We start from the raw sequence: 22,177 nt of genomic DNA on the forward strand, positions 1-22,177 counted from the left end.
TACAAGATCAATCTAATCCTTCCCTCGTACATTAGCCCTCCATTTTTCTATCCTCCATGTGCCTATCGAGAACTGCCTTAGATGACTAATGTATTTGCCTCTTATCACCATGCTGGTGGGGCGTTTCATGCGCCCACCAATCTGCGTAGGGAAAAAAAAACTTGCCTCTGATACCCTGTACTTTTTTACAATCCCCTGAAAATTTTGCCTCATCGTATTACCCCTTTGTGTAAGCAAAATAACCTACACTTTATTAATTCGCAGCCTTTGGAATTTTAGGTTAATCCATGGATTGGATAAGGAAGTAGCTGAACAGAGAGAAGCAACCATTTAGCAAAGGAGTTACCCCAGAGAATTGGACTATACTGAGTTGGCTGCTTTTGAGCTTTAGATTTGATCGTTATTTTACCTAATACATGAAACATAGCATAGTAAAGAAATAGGCCCTTCAGCCCATGATGTTGTTCTGGTTGCTGTCTGGAGCAGTGGAGGCTGAAGGGATTCCTGATAGAGATTTATAAAATTATGAGAGACAGATATTCGACAGCCATAGTGTTCTCCCCAGGATCAAAATGTGTAATATCAAGGAACATGAATTTAATATGGGATGGGGATTTTAAAAGAGCTGCGTGGAACAAGTATTCTGTTACACAGTTTGTTTAATACACTGCCAGGTGTGGTGGTGGAGGCAATTAAGGGGCTCTTAGATAGACACATGAATATGCATAAAATGGTGAGATATAAATCATGTGCAGACAGAAGGGATTAATTTAGTTTTTCCACCCGCTCGTCATAGCACATCCAGGCAGTATAGGCATTTTCTGCATCCTTTCCAAAGCATCCAAATCCTTCCTTTAATGGTACACTATAATTAAATGTGATTACTCCTGTTGTGACCTAATCAGTATTTTAATGTAGCTACAACATGATTTCCTGACTCCTGATCTCAAAGGCACTGAATAATAATTGTGAGTATGCCATTATACCTTCTTTATCACAATTTTTGACTTGCACAGCTAATTTAAGGAAGCTATGTACTTAGAGCCTTAGATCTCTCAGTTCATCACTGCTGGAGGGGTACTGTTGCTAGCTGTGTCCTTTACATCTGTTCTCACAAAGTACAAATTTTTACATCTCCATCTGTCATTTCTCTGCCTATATCTGTAACTGATCAATATTGCACTGTATACAAAATGCTGGAGAAACTCAGCAGGTTAGGCAGCATCTCTGGGGAGGAATAAACATTTGGCTTTTCATGTCAAGACCTTTCATCAGGATGGGAAAGGAAAGAGGAAGAAGTCAGACTAAGAGAGGAAGGAGGGAAAGGAGCACAACCTGGTACGTGATAAGTGAAGGAAAGTGGGTGGAGGGGATTGGATGGTGTGAAGTTGGGAAATGATGGCTGGAAAATATAAAGGGCTGAAGAAGAAGGAATTTGAAAGTAGGGGAGAGTGGACCATGGGAGAATAGGAAGGAGGAGAGAAACCAGAGACAGGTGATAGGCGAGGAGAATAGAAGTAAAAGGGAAGCCGGAATGGAAAAAGAAAAGGGGTAGAGAGGGGAAGTAGAAAAATCGATGTTAATGTCATCAGGTTGTAAGTCAGAATAAGAATGAGGAGTTAAGTAAGAATGGTTAGCCAAAGGAAAATCCTGTCTCTTGTGGATGGACTGTAGGTGACTGTAGAAAAAGCAGTCCCCCAATCACTCTCCATTCCCATTCAGACATCGGTCTATGGCCTTGTCTACCGCCATGATGAAACCACTCTCGGTTTAGAGAAAAAACACCTCGTATTCTGTCTGAGTGGCCTCCAACCTGAGCATCTATATCTCTAACTTATGGTAATATTTGCCCTCTGTCTACCTTCCCACTCAACTGGCTTCATCTATCAGCTGCCAGCTTGTACTCTTTCCCCTCACCTTATTCTGGTTTCCCCTTTCCTATCCTGATGAAGGGTCTCAACCTGAAACATCAGCTCTTTATTCCCGTCCATTAGTGTGCCTGACCTGTTGAGTTTCTCCAGCATTTTGAGTGTGTTAGTCTAGATTTCCGGCATCTGCAGAATTTCTTGTTTATAATTTATATATCGCCTGTATCCTTCAGCAATCTTCTATAAGATCCACAATGCCACTAAACTTTGTGTCACATACAAATCCAACCATATTTTAATCCATGTCATTTATGATGATGATGATGATGATGATGACATGGACCCAGGCCTGAGAGGCCAGTGTTGGGCGTGTTCATGCCTTACAAGGTGCGGATCGGAAGGCTGTGTGAGGCGCCGCTCCTCGCACAGACATTTCGTGGTATTTTTCTTTATTTTAGGAGGTCGAGTTGCGAGCTCAACACTCAACCCAGCACAGATGGAAAGCATACTCGGGAGCGGCCCGACTGGATTCGAACCCGGGAACCTCCGTTCTGGAGTCCAGTGCTGATGTCACTGCGCCACCAGCCGACCATTTATATGCATCACAAACAGCAGAGATCCCAGTACAGATCCCTACAGAACATGGACAGTGTGAACCTCCATTTAGAATAGAATGGTTTACCAGCTAATTTTGAATCCAAACAGCTTGGTCACTATGAGTCTCATGCATCTTAATCATCTGGATGAGTTTACTGTGAGAGTCCTTGTTGAAAGCCTTAATAATATCCATGTCAACAAAATTCCACAGTAGTGTTGTATTAAGTTTTGTAAAACATTGAATGAATGTCTGAACAGTTCAAAATGACACTTTAGCTTTTTCTGAGTCGCAGTACAGAGAGTGTCTGAACAAGGTAATCTGTAGTTTTGTTAATAGCTAACGTTTGTGATTACAGCTGCATTCTTCTTTTAGTCTCAGTCATCACTAACATGAGGATGTCTGTGAATGACTAAATGTCTCTATGTCACTTTGAAAGCTACATTGATAGATTAGTTCATAGAGACCTTGATTGATTTTTTTTTGGATTCAACAAAGTAATGTTATGTCCAAAACACTGGTGGACTGGTGGAAAAGAAGAGAACTTTAAAGTGTCTAATTGGGTATGCTAAACACTGTTAATGAGCACGTGTGTTGTTTAACTGAAAGAAACCAGGCTGAGTTAATGGCATGAGAACAAACGATCAAAGAGTTTGTCTGTCTTGTCTCTCCACGCTTGTGGAATACTTGGGGCACCTCTCCCTGGGCTCTTTGGACTTTGCCCAGACTGGAAATCACAAGCGGTGCCTGGGACCTCGGGGTGGATTCACAAGTGAGGTGGAATTTGGAGTTCCCTGATGACATTATCATTATCATGATAATGGCCTTGAGCATTATCATGGAAAAGGATATAATCACAGAGGACAGGAAAATTTTTAATTGGGGAAAGGCAAATTATGAGGCTATAAGGCTAGAACTTGCGGGTGTGAATTGGGATGATGTTTTTGCAGGGAAATGTACTATGGACATGTAGTCGATGTTCAGGGATCTCTTGCAGGATGTTAGGGATAAATTTGTCCCGGTGAGGAAGATAAAGAATGGTACGGTGAAGGAACCATGGATGACAAGTCAGGTGGAAGAAGGCAGCATACATGAGGTTTAGGAAGCAAGGATCAGATGGGTCTATTAAGGAATATAGGGTAGCAAGAAAGGAGCTTAAGAAGGGGCTGAGAAGGGCAAGAACGGGGCATGAGAAGGATTTGGCGAGTAGGGTAAAGAAAACCCCCAAGGCATTCTTCAATTATGTGAAGAACAAAAGGATGACAGGAGTGAAGGTAGGACCGATTAGAGATAAAGGTGGGAAGATGTGCCTGGAGGCTGTGGAAGTGAGCAAGGTCCTCAATGTATACTTTGGTATTCACCAATGAGAGGGAACTTGATGATTGTGAGGACAATATGAGTGAGGTTGATGTTCTTGAGCATGTTGACATTAAGGGAGAGGAGGTGTTGGAGTTGTTAAAATACATCAGGACGGGTAAGTCCCCGGGGCCTGACAGAATATTCCCCAGGCTGCTCCACGAGGCAAGGGAAGAGATTGCTGAGCCTCTGGCTAGGATCTTTATGTCCTCATCTACGGGAATAGTACCAGAGGATTGGAGGGAGGCGAGTGTTGTCCCCTTGTTCAAAAAAGGTAGGGATAGTCCAGGTAATTATAGACCAGTGAGCCTTACATCTGTGGTGGGAAAGCTGTTGGAAAAGATTCTTAGAGATAGGATCTATGGGCATTTAGAGAATCATAGTCTGATCAGGGACAGTCAGCATAGCTTTATGAAGGGCAGATTGGGTCTTAACAAGCCTGATAGAGTTTTTTTGAGGAGGTGACCAAGCATATAGATGGGGGTAGTGCAGTGGATGTGATCAATATGGATTTTAGTAAGGCATTTGACAAGGTTCCACACGGTAGGTTTATTCAGAAAGTCAGAAGGCATGGGATCCAGGGAAGTTTGTCCAGGTGGATTCAGAATTGGCTTGCCTGCAGAAGGCAGAGGGTCGTGGTGGAGGGAGTACAGTTGGATTGGAAGGTGGTGACTAGTGGTGTCCCACAAGGATTCATTCTGGGACCTCTACTTTTCGTGATTTTTATTAATGACCTGGATGTGGGGGTAGAAGGGTGGGTTGGCAAGTTTGCAGATGACACAAAGGTTGGTGGTGTTGTAGATAGTGTAGAGGATTGTCGAAGATTGCAGAGAGACATTGATAGGATGAAGAAGTGGGCTGAGAGGTGGCAGATGGAGTTCAACCTGGAGAAGTGTGAAGTGGTACACTTTGGAAGGACAAACTCCAAGGCAGAGTACAAAATAAATGGCAGGATACTTGGTAGTGTGGAGGAGCAGAGGGATCTGGGGGTACATGTCCACAGATCCCTGAAAGTTGCCTCACAGGTAGATAGAGTAGTTAAGAAAGCTTATGGGGCGTTAGCTTTCATAAGTTGAGGGATAGAGTTTTAGAATCGCGAGGTAATGATGCAACTCTATAAAACTCTGGTTAGGCCACACTTGGAGTACTGTGTCCATTTCTGGTCGCCTTACTATAGGAAGGATGTGGAAGCACCGGAAATGGTACAGAGGAGATTTACCAGGATGCTGCCTGGTTTAGAGAGTATGGATTATGATCAGAGGTTAAGGGAGCGAGGGGCTTTACTCTTTGGAGAGAAGGAGGATGAGAGGAGACATGATAGAGGTGTACAAGATAATAAGAGGAATAGATAGAGTGGATAGCCAGCGCCTCTTCCCCAGGGCACCACTGCTCAATACAAGAGGACATGGCTTTAAGGTAAGGGGTGGGAAGTTCAAGGGGGATATTAGAGGAAGGTTTTTACTCAGAGAGTGGTTGGTGCGTGGAATGCACTGCCTGAGTCAGTGGTGGAGGCAGATGCACTAGTGAAATTTAACAGACTACTATACAGGTGTATGGAGGAATTTAAGGTGGTGGGTTTTATATGGGAGGCAGGGTTTGAGGGTCGGCACAACATTGTGGGCTGAAGGGCCTGTACTGTGCTGTACTACTCTATGTTCTATGACAGTGACAATCAAATGGTGACTAAGCATTGTCAGCCCTGAAATCTTTGTGACTTACTGCATTGTACTTTGTGTGGTTTATCTGGGCTTTTTATTTTATGATCATAAATTAGGATTAAGCAATAGAGCGTCAATTTCTCTAATATTAAAGAAGGATAAAGATCCTGCTCAATGTGCATCTTATAGACCAATATCTTTATTAAATGTTGATTCTAAAGTTTTTTCTGAGTTATTAGCAAATAGATTAGAAAAAGTACTTCCTTCTATTATTTCGGAAGACCAAACGGGTTTTATTAAAGGTCGTTACTCTTTTTATAATATTCGCACACTGTTAAATATCGTTTATACTCCCTCACAAAATGTTCCTGAGTGTGTTATCTCTTTAGATGCTGAGAAAGCTTTTGATAGAGTAGAATGGCCTTATTTATTTAAGGTGCTTGAAATGTTTAATTTTAGCTCGAAATTTATATCCTGGATTAAACTGTTATATCATTCTCCTGTGGCGTCGGTCCGTACTAAGTCTTTTAGTTCACCTTTTTTCCCTCTTTTTTGAGGTACTCGACAAGGTTGTCCTCTTAGTCCCTTATTATTTGATATTGCATTAGAACCTCTTGCAATTGCCATTCGAGAATCTCCAAATATTACTGGGATAACTCGGGGTTTAAAGTCCCATAAATTATCACTCTATGCTGATGATTTACTTTTATATATTTCTAATCCTCAAAAATCCATCCTGGCTGTTTTAGAGCTATTAGCACAATTTGGTCTTTTTTCAGGTTATAAATTAAATCTTAGTAAGAGTGAACTCTTTCCGATTAATAAACAACTTCCCTTATATTATAAATTTCCATTTAAATTGATTAATAATTATTTTTCATATCTTGGGATTAAAATTACTTGTAAATACAAAGATTTATTTAAGACTAACTTTTTACAATTAATAGACCATATTATTCAACTTTCATCTAAATGGTTTCCTTTATATTTAACTTTGATTGGTCGTATTAATGCAGTTAAGATGTTTTTTTTGCCAAAATTTTTATATATATTTCAGGCATTACCAATCTTTGTTCCAAAATCTTTTTTGACAAAGTTGACTCTAAAATTTCTTCATTTATTTGGCAGAATAAAAACCCGAGACTGGGTAAAATACATTTACAGAAAGCTAAGAGAGATGGAGGCTTAGCATTACCTAACTTTAGATTTTATTATTGGGCAATTAATATTCGACATATGAAATTCTGGTTACTTGACCAGGATATACTATCCATTCCTAAATGGGTAGCATTGGAATTACAATCTGTTCAGGGTTTTACACTTGGCTCTATTTTAGGTTCCTCTCTTCCTTTTGATTTGAAACGCCTTAAACAGGTGTCTAACCCGATAGTTAAATATACCTTACGTATTTGGTTTCAATTCAGAAAATTTTTTGATCTTAATCAATTTGGGTTAGCGATTCCTATTTTAGGTAACATTTTTTCCTCTCTCTTTTACGGATCGTGCTTTTCAAATTTGGAAGACTAAGGATATTTCACGGTTTTTGGATTTATTTTTAGATGGTTCCCTTATGTCTTTTGAACAATTATCTAATAAATATAATTTATCAAGAATACATTTTTTTAGATATCTACAAGTTAGAAATTTCCTAAGTACTATACTTTCTTCCTTTCCAATGCTTGCTCCTACATACATTTTAGATACTATAATCAACCTTAATCCATGTCAGAAAGGTGCATCGGCTATGATTTATAATATTATTATGAAACTTAGGAAAGCTCCATTTGATAAGATTAGGGTAGATTGGGAACAGGAATTGGGGTTTACCATTTCCGTGGACGACTGGGGGCAGATTTTACAATTAGTCAATACTTCCTCTATCTGTGCTAAACATTCCCTAATTCAATTTAAAGTTGTTCATAGAGCACATATGTCCAAAGATAAGTTAGCGCGCTTTTATTCTCATATTAATCCTTTTTGTGATAGATGTCCGGGGCAGATAGCCTCTTTAACTCATATGTTTTGGTCTTGCCCTACTTTGGAAACTTTTTGGAGAGACATTTTTAACATTATCTCCAAGGTATTGAATATAGATATCTCTCCTCACCCTATTACTGCTATCTTTGGACTACCTAAAATTTTCAGTAATCTTTCCCCTTCAGCCCGTAGAATGATTGCATTTCTTACTTTAATGGCGAAAAGATGCATCTTACAACATTGGAAAGAGCTTAATGCTCCAACTACCTTTTTTTGGTTTTCTCAGACGATATTATGCTTGAATCTGGAGAAAATTAGAAGCAATCTTTATGACTTCTCATTTAAATTTGAACAGACTTGGAGATCTTTTATTCAATATTTTCATTTAATGTAATATATACCCTTGTTTTTTTTTACTGTTTTTAATGGAGGTCGGGATTGAGGACGTGATTTTAAGTTTAACTCTGTTTGGTTTCAAGTTAGCCCATTGCTTTGCTTTGCTTTTAGTTAGTTGCACGGGGGTTTTTTTGGGGTTTTTTTTTTCCTTTTCTCTATTGATATATATATATAAAATTAGTATACTATTATGTTACCTTGGTATGTTATGTTTAAATTACATTGTTTGTAGTATTTTTTTTGTATTAACATCTTCTGTAATTTTATTATATTCTAACAGTGTATTAGTGTCTATATGGCTTACCTTTTTGTATATTTAATAAAAAGATTTAAAAAGAAAAAAAAGAAAAAAAAGGATTAAGTTGCTTTGTGTACGTGTATGCTAACCACCTCATCTCCTGGACATTTGAACAGTTTGGCTCTGATCGACTCAGACCATTATCTTCATGGAAAAAACGTTTGTCACCTCCTTGAAAAACTCAGCCAAGTTTAGAAGTTGTGTTTTGCCCTAAATGTGTCCCTTATGCCATGCTGTTCCAAATGCTCATAAATTCTGTCAATAAGAATCTTCTAACAGCCTCCCTACCACTGACCTGAAACTTGCTGGGCTATAATTTGCAGGATTGTGCCTATTTTGCTTCTTGAAATAAAGAACAACATTATCTATTTGCCAATCCTCCAGGACTTTGCCTGTGGCAGGTGAGGACACATACATCTTGGCCAAAATCCCAGCAATCTCAACCTTTGCTCCCTCTTTAGTCTGGGAAATATGCCATCAAACCCTAGGGTGTTATCCACCCTAATGTTCAAGAGACCAATCAGCATCTCGTTCTTTACCTCAAAATGCCCTAGCACATCAGTATGCCCAACACTGATCTCACAATCTTCTATGTTCTCCTTGGAGAATTCCAATACAAAATGCTCATTGAGGACTTTGCCCACACCCTCTGCTTCCAAACACATGTTACTTCCTTTGCCCTTGAGGTATGTACAGATGCCTTGGCATTCCCTTTCCCTAGATTCAGTAATAGAATACAAACGTCACATTTTTTTAGCTCTAAACAAAATAGGACATCTAGTTTATCAGATGAAAAATTAAACTTACAAAACCAAGTTGTAGTCAATATTTAAAATGGACAGAGTTCAACTGTAAATTGAAGCTTGATGCCTCTACTAGCAAGTGTTTGTTTTTGGGCATCTCACTGGGGAAAATAATGATAATGTCTCAGAATCTGAAAATCCAGAGGCCTAGACAAAATGACCTAGCAAAAAGTTCCTATCCCACACTGACTGTTAGAGAAATTCAGTCTCAACTTCATCTAACAGTGGTAATTACAGCTGTCATGCTTCTTGTGATTTAGACCAATTAATAACAATTATCAGAATAATACAACATAGAAACCGGCTCTTTAGCCCATCACATTCTCTCAAGTTTGGCCCATATTATTTTAAACTTCTCTATTTTGTATCCCTATTCAAGAAAATGAAAATGAAAACTTTTAACCATCCACTGATAGTTATGGAATACCACTTTCCATTAGAAATCAATTTCCAAAAATTGCAGAATGTCCTTTTTTTTCCGCAATCTTAGTGGACACTTCTGTGATCTCAGTAATGGGAAAACTATAGTGATTTCTGATTAAATGCACAAAATAGGTGCAGCAGTTGGCCCCACACGTCTGTTCAGAACTGGAATATATTCACTGGAGGAGCGAGATTCTCTGCCTGTCATTATGTACGTCTTTATTATCCTCTCCCCCTTGATGGTTTTTTTTTTACCTTTTCAGTTATCAAAATAATCTCAGATTTCAAAAATCTGAAATTATGCTGATGCTGGGAATCTTGAGCAACACCAAAAAAATTCTGGAGGAAGTTGGCAAGTCAGACAACATCTGTGGAGGGGAATAAACAGCCAACATTTCAGGGAGTATCTGCCTGACTTGTTGAGTTCCTCCAGTGTTTTGTGTGTGTTGCTCAGTTTTCAAATTGGCAATTGACTTGGCATCAATCGACATTTGTGAAAACAGGTTTCAAATTTCTTCAACTTTTGAATACATATCTTAACTTTACATCTGAGTTTATTTTTTAGAAAATTCCATTTACTTTTAACATTCTAACCAGCGGAAATTTTTTCTTGATCTTAAGATCTTTCTGCCCTTGTTGGTAGAATCTCAAATGGAAATGAGAGGGCCAATAGGAGTGAGATATACCAACTAGTGGAGTGGTCTGGTAGCAACAACCTTGAACTCAACGTCAGTAAGATGAAAGGGCTGATTGTGGACTTCAGGAAGGGTAAGATGAAGGAACACAAACCAAAGCTCATAGAAGGATCAGAAGTGGAGAGAGTGAGCAGTTTCAAGTTCCTGGGTGTCAAGATCTCTGAGGACATAACCTGGTCCCAACCTATTGATGCAGCTATAAAGAAGACAAGACAGGGACTATACTTAGGAGTTTGAGGAGATTTGGTGTGTCAAAACACTCAAAAACTTCTGTAGATGTACCGTGGAGAGCATTCTGACAGGCTGCATCGCTGTCTGGTATGGGGTACTACTGCACAGGACCCAAAGAAACTGCAGAGGATCGTAAATTTAGTCGGCTCTATCTTGGGTACTAGCCAACAAAGTATCCAGGACACACACCTTCAAGGAGTGGTGTCTCAGAAAAGTAACATCCATTATTAAGTACCTCCAGCACCCAGGGCATGCCCTTTTCCCGTTGTTACCACTAAGTAAAAGGTACAGAACCCTGAAGGCACACACTCAGTGATTCATGAACAGCTTCTTCCCCTCTGCCATCTGATTCCAAAATGGGCATTGAACATATGAACACTACCTCACTTCTTTAATATATATTATTTGTTTTTGCACGATTTTTAATCTATTCAATATATGTGTACTGTTACTTTTACTTTTTTTTCTTCTATATTATGTATTGCATTGAACTGCTCCTGCTAAGCTAATAAACTTGATTCTGTGTTATCCTTAATATCTTGAAATGTCATTTGAATATCTTGAATGCCAACTCTTAAACCATCCAAATTCCAGCAAACTCATTCCTTTGCAGTCTACGTACTCTAGTGCATTAACATATGCAAACGTAGAAAATACGGAATTGAATTGCGCCCAATCTGTGAGCAGGAGAATGAGAAGAAGCAGCGACTTCATTTAGGTCCAAGGCTGAAATTTTTAAAAGGCAGCACTTCTCAGCAGTTTTCGGAATTGGATTGCGCCCAGTCAGTGAACAGAATTCATAAGAAAGGACGAATAAATATAGGGCAGGGGATGGTGTTGGAGTGAATTTGATCAGGCTTGGGTGAGGTAAGAGGTAAGTTTCTCCTTGCACTTTATTTTTTATTCCTCATTTGTTAGGGCACAGTTAGTGCACTGAACTGAAGCTCTTCAGAGAATGTGTTAAAGGAACGCCAGTTACAGCTCAATGACCTTTGGCTCATATGGGATACTGAGCAAGCGACAGATAGGCGCTATAGGGAGGTAGTCATCCCTAGGTGGCAGGTAATTGGGTGACTGTCGGGAGAAGGAAGGGAAATTGGCAGGCATGCAGAGCACCCCTATGGCCATTCACCTCAATAATAAGTATACCACCTTGGATACTATTGAGCGGATGACCTACCAGGGAAGCTGTAGTGATAGGAGACTCTATAGTTAGACGAATAGAGGCGAGATTCTGTGGGCACGACAGAGACACACGGGTACTATATTGCCTCCCAGGTGCCAGGGTCAGGTATTTCTCAGATTGGATCCACGGCATTGTGAAGTAGGAGGACGAGCAGCCAGAAGTCTTGGTACATATTAGCATCAAATGACAGGTTGGAAAGGTGAGGAGGTCCTGAGAAATTTTAGGGAGCTAGACAGAAAGCTGAAAAGCAGGACATCCAGGGTAGTAAGCCTTGCATCAGTGAATGTAAGAAAAGGATAATCTGGCAGAATCCAGAGAATTGGCCTCCACTGCCTTCTAAGGCAGGGAATTCCACAGAGCCACAACCCTCTGTCTGAAAAAGTTTTTCCTCAATTCCATTCTAACTGGTCAGGGGCAGGGTTTCAGATTTTTGGAGCATTGGGATATCTTCTTGGGAAGGTACGACCTTTAAAAAAAGGGGTGGATTTCACATGAACCTTTGGGGGGTGGGGGGCAATATCCTTGCAAACAAAATGGTATATTTGAATGGACTGAAATTGTTATATTTGTATGCACGCAGCATAAGAAATAAAATGGATGATCTTGAAATTCAGTTACAGATTGGCAAGTGTGATGTTGTGGCTATCTCTGAAACTGGCCTAAAGGATGGCTACCATTGGGAGCTGAACATCCAAGGATTTATGATATATTAGAAAGATAGGCAAGTTGGCAGAGGGAGTGGTGTAGTCCTGCGTATAAGAAATAATATTAAAGCATTTGAAAGGAATGACATGGATCGGAAGGTGTAGAGTCTATGGGTTGAGTTAAGAAATGGCTAGGGTAAAGGGACCCTAATGGCAGTTAATAATACAGGCTTCCAAACAGCAGCTGGGATACGTCAGAAGGGCAATGTCATGATCATCGTTGGGGCTTTTAACATGAAAGTAGATTGGGAAACAAGGCCAGTACTGGACTTCAAGAGAGAGAATTTGTAGAATGTCTAAGGGATGACTTTTTAGAACAGCTTGTTGTTGTGCCCACTAGTGGATTGGCTGTGCTGGATTGGGTGTTGTGCAATGATCCAGAGGTGATAAGAGCTTAAGGTTAAGGAACCCTTAGTGTACAGTGATCACAACATGATGGAGTTCACTTTGAAACTTGAGAAGGAGAAACTAAAATCCAATGTGTCGGTATTTAAGTGGAATAAAGGAAATTACAATGGCATGAGAAAGGAACTGGTCAAAGTGACTGGAAAGGGACACCAGCAGGAAGGACAGCAGAGCAGAAATGGCTGGAGTTCCTGCGAAAAATGAGGGAAATGCAATACAGATATATTCCAAATAAGAAGGAATTTTCAAAGGGAAGAAGAGCACTACCATGGCTGACAAGTGAAGTCAGTGCCAATGTTAAAGCAAAAGAGAGGGCACACAAGGAAGCCAAAGCTAGTGGGAAGATAGAGGATTGGGAAGCTTTTAAAAACCTTGCAAAAGGAAACTAAGAAGGACATTAGGAAGGAAAAGGTGAATTATGAAAGGAAGCTGGCGACTAATATCAAAGATGATACCAAAAATGTTTTAAGAGATGGCACAAGAACTGAATGCGTATTTTGCATCGGTCTTCACAGTGGAATACATCTGTAGTATACCGGACATTCAAGAGTGTCAGGGAAGTGAAGTATGTACAGTGAAAATTATGACTGAGAAGGTGCTCAGGAAGCTTAATGGTCTGAGGGTGGATAAATCTCCTGGACCTAATGGAATATATCCTCGGGTTCTGAAGGAAGTAGCCGGATAGTTTGCGGATGCGTCCACAATAATCTTTCAAGAATCAATAGATTCTGGCATTGTACCGGATGACTGGAAAATTGCAAATGTTACTCCACTATTTAAGAAGGGTGGGAGGCAGCAGAAAGGAAACTATAGACCTGTTAACCTGACATCAGTGGTTGGGAAGTTGTTGGAATCGATTGTTAGCTATGAGATCACAGAGTACCTGAAGGCACAATGACAAGATGGGCTAAAGCCAGCATGGTTTCCTGAGAGGAAAATCCTGCCTGACTGACCTGCAATTTTTTGAGGAAATTACAAGCAGGGTAGACAAAGGAGATGCAGTAGACGTGGTGTACTTGGATTTTCTGAAGGCTTTTGACAAGGTGCTGCACATGAGGCTGCTTAGCAAGATAAGATCCCGTGGAATTACAGGGGAGTTACGAGCACAGATGGAACATTGGCTGATTGGCAGAAAACAGAGTGAGAATAAAGGGATCCTATTCCGGCTGGCTGCCGGTTACCAGTGGAGTTCCACAGGGGTTGGTGTTGGAACTGCTGCTTTTTATGATGTATGTCAATGATTAGGAGTATGGGATTAATGGATTTGTGACCAAGTTAGGTGGAGGAGCAGACAGTATTGAGGAAACAGAGAGCCTGCAGGGAGACTTAGATAATTTAGGGGAATGGGCAAAGAAGTGGCAAATGAAATACAATGTTGGAAAGTGTATGGTCATGCACTTTGGTGGAAGAAACAAAATGGACAGACTATTATTTAGATGGGGAGAGAATTCAAAATACAGAGATGCAAAGGGACTTGAGAGTCCTTGTGCAGGATACCTTGAAGGTTAACCTCCAGATTGAGTCGGTGGTGAAGAAGGTGAATGCAATGTTTGCATTCATTTCCAGAGGTATAGAATATAAGAACAGGGATGTGATGTTGAGGTTCTATAAGGCACTTGTGAGACCACACTTGGAGTATTGTGTGGAGCTTTGGGCTCCTAATTTTAAAAAGAATATACTGACGTTGGAGAGGGTTCAGAAAAGATTCACGAGAATGATTCCAGGAATGAAAGGGTTACCATATGAGGAACCTCTGGCAGCTCTTGGGCTGTATACCTTGGAGTTCAGGAGAATGAGGGGGGAATATCATAGAAACATTCCAAATGTTACAAGGTCTGAACAGATTAGAAATGGCAAAGCTATTTCCCATGGTAGGGGAGTCCAGGACAAGAGGGCACGACTTCAGGATTGAAGGATGTCCATTTAGAACAGAGATGCGGAGAAATTACTTTAGTCAGAGGGTGGTAAATCTGTTGCCACGAGCGGCTGTGGAGGCCAAGTCATTGGGTGCATTTAAGGCAGAAGTAGATAGGTTCTTGATTAGCCAGGGCATCAAAGGGTATGGGGAGAAGGCAGGGAGTGGGGATGACTGGAAGAATTGGATCAGCCCATGATTGAATGGCAGAGCAAACTCAATGGGCCGAATGGCCACCTTCTGCTCGTATATCTTGTGGTCTTATAAGCAGGTTTGCTAGAGCTGATCGGGAGGGTTTAAACTAATTTTTCTGGGGTGATTGGAACCATAGTGATGGGGCTGAGAATGGGGTACTTGGTTTACAAACAGGTAGTGTGTAGACTGCTAGCTAGGAAAGGCTGAGCGGGTAAAATTGCAGTGATGAACTGCAATGTAAAGGGGGGATAAATGAAGATTTTATATTTGAATGCACAATGTATATAGAATAAGGTAGATGAAAGGGAATAAAAGAATAAGAAATGACAGTGGAGACAGCTATGAAAATGAGGAAGATAAACAAGTTCAGAGACAAGGTGTTGTCATTATTGGGTTTAATGAGAAGGCTCAAGGAAACATGAAGAAAATTAACCCGTTTGTGCTAACAACAACTCTGGCAAATAAGATAGGGGGAATAGTATTTGCAAAAGTTCTTAATGATGGCAACCTATTGGTAAAATGTGTGAATGAGGAACAACTTGAGAAAGCACTCAAGCTAAAAGAGATAGGAAAATGCAAGGTGGAATACTCAAGGAGGGTGGGGGCACGAAATGGCAGTGGATGTAAAGGAGTGATCACAGGGAAACTAATAAGTACAAATATGGAGGAGTTAGAGGAATATCAAAGGAGGAAAAGTAATAAATGTTCAAAGACCGAAAACAACAAAGGAGGGAATGAAAAAAGAAAGTGAAACAGTATTGATTGAATTTGAAAAAGAAAGAGTGCCAGGGAAAGTGTTCCTGGGTTTCATGAGTTACCCAGTAAGGGTGTATGTGCCAAAGCCATTGAGGTGCTATAATTGTCAAGGTTTGGACACATAGCTAAAAACTGTAAGAGGCAGAAAAGATGTGCTAGATGTGGGGATGATCATGAATATGGAAAGTGCGGAACAGGAGTGCAACCAAAATGCTGCAATTGTGGCATATAGTGGGTGTGAGGATATGAGACGGGAGAATAAAATTCAAAAAATAAGAATGAAAAGAAAGATCACTTATGCAGAAGCTGTAAAAATGTCAAGAGAACGGAATAATGCTCCTAATGAACAGGGAGCAATAGGGATGCGAGAGTAGCAACAAAGGAAAAATGACAGGATTTATGTAGACAAAAAGGCTCCAGTGACATTCATTGCAGGAGTGATTAATAGTACGGCTGAGGTAAAGTCAAAAACTGATAAAATTCAGCTGGTGGTCAAAGCAGCAGTGAACCATTTAGGGTTAGTAGGACTGACATGGGAAGAAGTGAGGGAGAACCTCACTAATCAGTCAAGCCAGGAAGTGTCATGAGTTGGTTAATAATGCAAGGAGCTTACTGGCCAATAGCCAGGAATTCAGCACTTTATTAAAGAAATTGTTATAAAACCGGATGTAGTATGTATTCAGGAAATTCGGTTGAAACCAACCTCAGACTTTGTGGTGTATGCGTATACAATGATAAGGAAAAATAGAATTCTAGGGGGAGGAGGGGTTTGTGCAATGTTAATCAAACAAGGTATACCATAGAGGATATTGGAAAAAGGAGATGATCAGGAATACATAGTGCTGGAAGTGTGGGAGAGAGGGGAGGGAGTGGTTATAATTAACTACTACAATCAATGTAAAAGGTTGGATTTAGACAGCCTATTAAGGATACAAGGACAGAACAGACATAAAGTAGTGTGGTGTGCAGATTTCAATGCTCATAGCACAATATGGGGGGATACGATTATAGATTCAAATGGAAAGGTAATTGAAGATTTGATGGAAGAAAGGGATTTGGTGTGTATGAATGATGGTAGCGGAATAAGGATAAACTTAACAACAGGAACTGAGTCAGTATTAGATATTACGTTAGTGTCTAATATGTTGGCTGGTGTTAGTAACTGGGGAGTTTGGACTGCTTCCGCAGTAGGCAGTGATCACTACCCAGTTTTATGTTCAGTGAGTGAAATAATTGAAGTAAGACCAGGTGATGGAATCCCAAAGTGGGTGTTTGGAAAAGCAGATTGGGATAAGTTCCAGAAGTTGCGTGAAGAGGCATTGACAAAGATTGACATTTCTGGAAATATAGATAAATTAAACAGTCAGGTGACTTCAGCAATTATTATGGCAGCAGAAGGATCTATACCCAGGAGTAAAAATAAGATGCATAGAAAACTGGTACCATGGTGGACAGAGGAATATTGTCAGGCTGTAAAAAAAAACAGAAATTGAGCATTCAAGCTAGTTAAAAGGACCCATAATATGCAGCATTTGATTCAATATAAGAAGGCACAGGTAGTGGTGAAAAGAACTATACGTCAAGCTAAAAGGGCAAGTTGGAGGAGTCTTTGCAACAAAATGGGAAGAACAACACCTGTGGGAGAGGGTATGGGGAATGATTAAGAGGATGGGGGGAGATAGAAGGGAATGGGAATATCCATTAATAATATCTGAGGAGGAAACAGCAGTCTCCAGTAGGAATAAGGCTGAGATCATGGCCAAGTCATTTGTACAGATGCACAGTTCAGAAAATTTGTCTGAAGAAGGGAAAGAACAATGAATCAACACCTAGGTATGTTAAACAGGAGGGAAGAAACAGATGATATAATTGATCCATTTACGTTGGCAGAAATGGTGAGAGCAATAAAGAGGTCGAGACCAACCTCCCTAGGGAAAGATCTGATATGCTATGTTATGCTAAAAAATCTAAGAGAAGGAGCGCTCTTGAAGTTGCTGCATTTTTATAACAGAGTGTGGGAGGAGGGCAGATTACCAAGTTCATGGAAAGAAGCAGTAGTAATTCCAAGAAAGAAACCCGGCAAAGATCCGTCAAAACCCACTAGCTACAGACCAAAAGCATTACCATCAAATATATGTAAGATAATGGAAAGGATGATAACAGAAAGGTTATCGTATGAGCTTGAGAAGAGAGGAATGCAGGCAAGTTACCAGAGTGGTTTTAGGAAGGGAAGGAATTCCATGGACTCAGTGGTAAGGTTAGAGACTGAAATAAAAAAGGCCCAGGCAAATAAAGAGTCAGTAGTTGCAGTGTTTTTTGACATTGTAAAAGCCTATGATAGGATGTGGAAGGAAGGATTGTTAATTAAACTGCACAAGATGGGGGTTGGTGGGAGAGTTTTTAATTGGATTAAAGATTTTTTTGTTTGGTAGAAAAAATCAAGTTCGGATTGGATCAGAATTATCCAAACAGTACATAGTGGGAAATGGCACACCTCGAGGTAGTGTGATTAGTCCGTTACTTTTCATCATTATGATCAATGATATCTTCACAAAGAGACCAGTGGATATAGGTAGGTCACTGTTTGTGGATGGTGAGGCCTTGTGGAAAAGAGGCAGGAACATGGAGCATATAGTGAGGAAACTACAAGGAGCAATTGATGAAGTGGTGGAGTGGGGTTATGATTGGGGATGTAGATTTTCAGTGGAAAAAACTCAAACTGTATTTTTCACCAGGAAAACAATTGAGGTAGGGAAGAAGTTAAGGATGTATGTGATTGAATTAGAAAGGGTTAGATCATTTAAATTTCTGGGAGTTACATTTGATTCACAATTAACATGGGCAGACCATATCAGGAAAGTTGAGGAGAAATGTAAAAAAAAGTAATAAATGTGATGAGATGTTTGACTGGTAGGGAATGGGGAGCAAGTTGTTCAGTGTTGAAGAGAATGTATGTGGCTTTAGTAAGATCTGTATTGGACTATGGAAGTATAGCATATGGATCGGCAGCTAGGTCTCTTATAAGGAAACTGGATGCAATTCAGTCTCAGGCTTTGAGGGTGTGCAGTGGGGCTTTTAAAACATCACCAGTATCAGCCCTATAGGTAGAAATGGGAGTAATGCCTTTGGAACTAAGATAGATAATTGATAGCAAACTACTGGGCTATTTTGCAGGGACAGAATGATTCTCACCCTGCAAAAGGAGTGTTGCAGGAGTGCTAGAAGAATTGGAGGTTTCAGAGAGATAACTTTAGTCAGGTAGGGAATGATATTGCTAAAGAATGTGAAATATTTGATCTAAGGATAAGTTCTTCAGTAGTTTATCCGATTGTAGCTCCATGGAAGCTTGTATGGCCTGACATAGACTGGCAATTGTTAGAGGTAAAAAGGAAAGGAAAATATAAAACTGTTTTGGTAAGTGCATTTAACTGTCATGTGATGGAAAAATATAGTGATTATACCCAGATTTATACAGATGGTGCTAAGGAACCTGAAACAAGAGTGACATGGTTTGGGGTGGTTGTACCAGCAAAAGAAATTGGAATCAGCAGAAGAATATCTAATAAATTAGTGGTGTATACAGTGGAGATGCTGGCAGTGTTGGTTGTGTTCCGATGGGTGGAGAAAGCTAGACAAGTCAAAGTGTTGATATGCTCAGATTCATCCTCAGTTCTAGCAAGTTTAAGGTCTTTTCACTCCATCAGTCGGCAAGATGTCCTTTATGAAGTCCTTCAGTCAGTCACAAGGATTGCAAATCAGGGAGGTCAAGTAAAATTTTTATGGGTTCCAGCACACATAGGGGTGAAGGGGAATGAGAGGGTGGATGAGCTGGCAAAGAGGGCGTTAAAGAAAATATAGAAATGCATATTAGTATCAGTAAAGCAGAGGTTAAGTGTGTAATCTGGGAAAAGATATGGCAAGAAAGATGGGACAGGGAGGGGAAAGGGAGGCATTTACTGTACAGTATATCAAATATAAAAAAGTGTTGCAGGTACTAGGGTAGGTAGTGGATACGAAAGAGAGGAGACTGTGTGGACTAGGTTAAGGCTGGGGCACTGTATGTTAAACAAAACATTGAAAATGATAGGGATACACCAGACAGGATTGTGAGGAATGTCAGGAAGAGGAGTCAGTAGATCATTTAGTTCTGAGTTGCAGTAAGTATAGGATACAGAGAGAGATGATGATAATCAATCTAAGGGAATTGGGGATGCAGGGATTCACATTAAAAGGGTTGCTGGGCATGGGTGAGAGAGCACAGGTCAGGGTATTTTTAGCTTTCTTAAGAGGTACAGGGTTTTTTTTATAGGATATGATGAATAAGCAGGAATAGGGTACTAGGATGGCCAAAGATGGGAGGATAAAATGTAGGTTAGGGTATGTGTGTGTGTATCATTGGGTGAAGGAATTTAGAATGTAAGTCTATTGCACACTCTGGAGCAGAAGGTGGCAGTAATGCACCGTTAAGTTGGGTGCCAATCGCCATAAAACAAGAAGAGGAATAAGGTAGATGAACTTGTAGCACAGTTACAGATTCGCATGTATGACGGTGTAGGTGCCCCTGAATGTGGCTGAAAGAAGATTATCGGTGGGAGCTTAATGTCCAAGGATACATATTGTATCGAAAGGACAGGCAAGTAGGCCGTGAAGATGGGATGGCACTGTTGGTAAAAATGAATCAAATCATTCAAAAGAGGTGAGATAGCATTGAAAACTGTAGAATCATTTTGGGTAGTTATATACAGATGGGAATTATATACAGACCTCCAAATAGTAGTAAAAATGTCTAGGAATTATAATGGGAGATAGGAAATGCATGTCAAAAGGCCAATGTTACAATAGTTGTGGGGATTTCAATATGTAGGTAAAAGTTAGGTTGCTGCTGGATCCCAGAGGATGCCTATGAGATGGCTTTTTAGAGCAGCTTGTGGTTAAGCCCACGAGGGGATCAGATATTCTGGATTGGGCGTTGTATGGTGAACAGAAATTGATTAGAGAGCTTAAGGGAAAGGAACCTTTAGGGGTCCGTAATCGTAATAGGATAGAATTCACCCTGTAATTTGAGAAGGAGAAAATAAAGTTAAATGTATCAGTATTACAGTAGAGTAAAAGTAATTACAGAGGCATGTGAGAGGAGCTGGCTAAAATTGATTGGAAGAGAGCACTAGCAGGGATGATGGTAGAGCAGCTATGGTTGGAGTCTCTGGGAGCAATTTGGAAGGTGCAGGAGAGGTGCGTCCCAAAGAAGAAATACTCTAAAGGCAGAATGATACAACAGTGGTTGACCTAAAGCCAACATTAAATCCAAAGAGAGGATATATAATAGAGCAAATATTAGAGAAGACAACTAAAAGAGTCATAAAGAAGGAAAAGATTGATTACGATGGTAGGCTAGCCAATAATAAAAAGGGTAAATAAGTTTGATTAGATAATACAAAGTGTAAAAGAGTTCTGAGAGTAAATAATGGACCATTGGAAAATGATGGTGGACAAGGAAATGCTGGATGAACCGAATAAGTACTTTACATCAGTCTTCACTGTGAAAGACACTAGCAGTATGCTAGAAGTCCAAAAACATCAGGGAGCAGATGTGTGAGAATATGCCATTACTAGGGAGAAGGTGCTTGGGAAACTGAAAGCTCTAAAGGTAAATATGTCATCTGAACCAGTTGGTATGTACCCCAGGATTCTGGAAGAGGTAGCTGAAAAGATTGTGGAGGCATGATCTTCCAATAATCAATGGATTCTGGCATGGTTCCAGAGGACTCGAAAATTGCAAATGTCACTCCACTCTTCGAGAAGGGAAATTACAGGTCAGTTAGTCTGACCTTTGTGGTTGGGAAGATGTTGAAATCAATTGTTAAGGAAGTGGTTTTGGGGAACTTGGAGGCACATGATAAGAGGCCAAAGTCAGCATGGTTTCTTTAAGGAAAATCTTGCCTGACAAATCTGTTGGAATTTGTTGAATAAATAACAAGGGGGACAGAAAGCAGAATCTGATGGCCTTTGACATGTGCCACACTTGAGGAAGCTTAACAAGTTAAGAGCCTATGGTATTACAGGAAAGATAATAGCATGGATGGAACAGTGGCTGATTGGCAGGAGGCAAAGAGTGGGAATAAATGGAGCCTTTTCTGGTTAGCTGTCAACGACTAGTAGTGTTCTACAGGGGTCTATGTTGTGACCACCTTTTTCATCACTGTCAATAACTTGGTGACAGAATTGATAGCTTTGTGGCCAAGTTCACAGTTGATATGAGGATAGTTGAATGGGGTGAATCTCATTAAAACCTTTTGAATTTTGAAAAGCCTTGATAGTGGATCTGGAGAGGATGTTTCCTATGATGGGGGAATCTAAGACCAGAGGACACTGCCTCAGAATAGCTGGGTGTCCTTTTAGAATGGAGATGAAAAGGAACTTATTTAGCCAGAGTGTGGTGAGCCTGTGGAATTTGTTGCCTGGATGGCTGTGGAGGCCAAGTCATTGGGTATATTTAGTTTGATGGATTTGTGATTAGTCAGGGCATGAAAAGATACAGAGGGAAGGCAGGAGATTGGGGCTGAGAGGGAAATGTATCAGAATGGGCCAAATGCCTAATTCTGCTCCTATATCTTATGGACATATTATTCTATCTTTCTTGGGTCGAAGTTGGATTATCTTAAAATGTTACAGCTTTGCCTTTTTGTTGAATCTGTTACGAGCCTGAATTTTAAGAA

General features: G+C 40.2%; 1 protein-coding gene across 1 annotated transcript in view; it reads right to left on the reverse strand.

The window, feature by feature from the left end:
- LOC134359363 (proton myo-inositol cotransporter-like) overlaps positions 1-22,177 on the reverse strand; it is a 169,136-nt gene that overhangs the window by 144,573 nt on the left and 2,386 nt on the right. The window lies entirely within an intron of this gene.

This window comes from Mobula hypostoma, chromosome 20, assembly GCF_963921235.1.
Source record: "Mobula hypostoma chromosome 20, sMobHyp1.1, whole genome shotgun sequence".
Classification (NCBI taxonomy): Eukaryota; Metazoa; Chordata; class Chondrichthyes; order Myliobatiformes; family Myliobatidae; genus Mobula; species Mobula hypostoma.